Source organism: Orycteropus afer, unplaced genomic scaffold, assembly GCF_000298275.1.
Source record: "Orycteropus afer afer isolate SDZICR_OR568_19922 unplaced genomic scaffold, OryAfe1.0 scaffold00478, whole genome shotgun sequence".
NCBI classification, from domain to species: domain Eukaryota; kingdom Metazoa; phylum Chordata; class Mammalia; order Tubulidentata; family Orycteropodidae; genus Orycteropus; species Orycteropus afer.
The window spans coordinates 524,786-526,699 of NW_006922065.1; positions in this window are offsets into that span (position 1 = coordinate 524,786).

Here is a 1,914-nt window from a genome sequence, read left to right on the forward strand (position 1 = left end):
GACTCCATGGCACATAACAACAACAACAACAAGGACCTTTTGCTTTCTTCATGTGTGATGTTCTTAATGTCATCCCACAACTTGTCTGGTCTTCTGTCCTTGGTGTTCAATGCATCGATGCAAACTTGATTATATCCCACCTGAATTTAGAGGCCATCCGAAGAATAGATTTGACACATTGAACATCAGTGCACACAGTGGATTCTAGATGAAAACTTTCATTGATGAATAGCAGCAATCAATATGAAATTTGGACAATGTAAAAGGAAGGCCAAAAGAGAATTGACATATTTAAATTGTGGTGTTGAAGAAAAATATTAAACTGCCAGAAGAATGAATAAATCTGTCTTGCAGGAAGTATAACCAGAAAGATCTTAAGAAACGAGGATGGGGAGACTTCCTCTCACGTACTTTGGACATGTCATCAGGAGAGACCAATCCCTGGAGAAGGACATCATGCTTGACAAAGTAGAGGGCCCGCAAAAAAGAGGAAGGCCTTCAACGAAACGGATTGGCACAGTGGTTGCAACAATGGGCTCAAACATAGCAACAATTGTGAGGATGGAGCAAGACTAGGCTAGGTTTCATTCTGTTATGCATGAAATGTCTAAGAGTTGAAGCCAACTTGACAGCACCTAACAACAACAACAGGAATCAATGCAGGTGTATCCATCAGACAGCCATTATCCAGAGTTGCTATAGCTGATGGGCACCTTAGCCTTAATAGAAAACTCTCCTGCAGTGGATGAGCACTACTCTTCAAAGAGATTAGCCCACATCCCAATGTAAAATGGTCACTTTAGATAATTGTGGGACTCAAAATGATAGATTTTATTGTCAGCCTTTTTGAGAAAAATGCACTTAAAAAGAACAAAACTGAATATTGCTTCATGGCTCAGGCAATATATCTCTGTCTCTATTGTTTGTTTAAGTCTTATTAGGGTCAGTTGTGCTCTGAATTATTTTATTTCCCATTTCTCTCTGCCATTATACTTCCAAATCTTCCAGATATAAAGCTTTTTCTTTTTTCTTTTTCATTTTACTTTTTCCTAGAAAAGCATTGAGTATGACAGGGCCTAATGAGAAATGGTTCTTGGAACACTTATAACTATTATTAAGATGACGTTTTCCCTTTTGAGCATCAGCAAAAAACTGAGATGCATTGGCTCTGAAATAAAACAATGAAGCACCACCAGGAAGACAATAGCCAGAGAGAAATAGAAGAATCAGGTTTCCCTATTTAGGCTTGGGCTTGTAATACTTCCTAAGGCTTGGAAAAAATTTCTTTTAAAGAAAAACAGAAAATCAAAGAGACCTCAGTGAGGTAAGATTCAGTATATCATGCAGTTTTTTACTTTTCAGTAGGCTTTATTGCATTAGTGATCCCATTTTCTCACAAAGAAAAAAGTCCCCCTCACTGTCTGTTCATCAAGGAACCTGTGCAGACAAAGTCATTTGAAGATTGTTTCTGAACTGCAAGATGAAAATAGTTAGTATGACATACATACATAACTATTGTATTGCCCCAAAATTGATATAGGATAGCACACTGCAGACATGAAGTAATGTATTAGAAAAGCACTCTACATTGTGTTCTTTTAAGAACTATCTCTATGGTACCAAATTGACAACAGCAACTTGAACGATTAGCTAGGAAACTTAACTGGGGAAGTGAGTTGACATTAATGGGAGAAGAACAATTTAGAAAAAGAGGGTGAGAAGGTTACATCATTTGAGGAATGTAATCAATGTCACTGGCTTGTACATGAAGAAACTGTTAAATGTGCATATGTTCTGCTGTGTATATTGTCAACAACAATAATGAAAATTAATTATATTAAAAAAAGAAAAGCACTCTACAGTATTGCATACTTAAGACACCATTTTCTTTTTAAATAATATTGTGTTTTATCT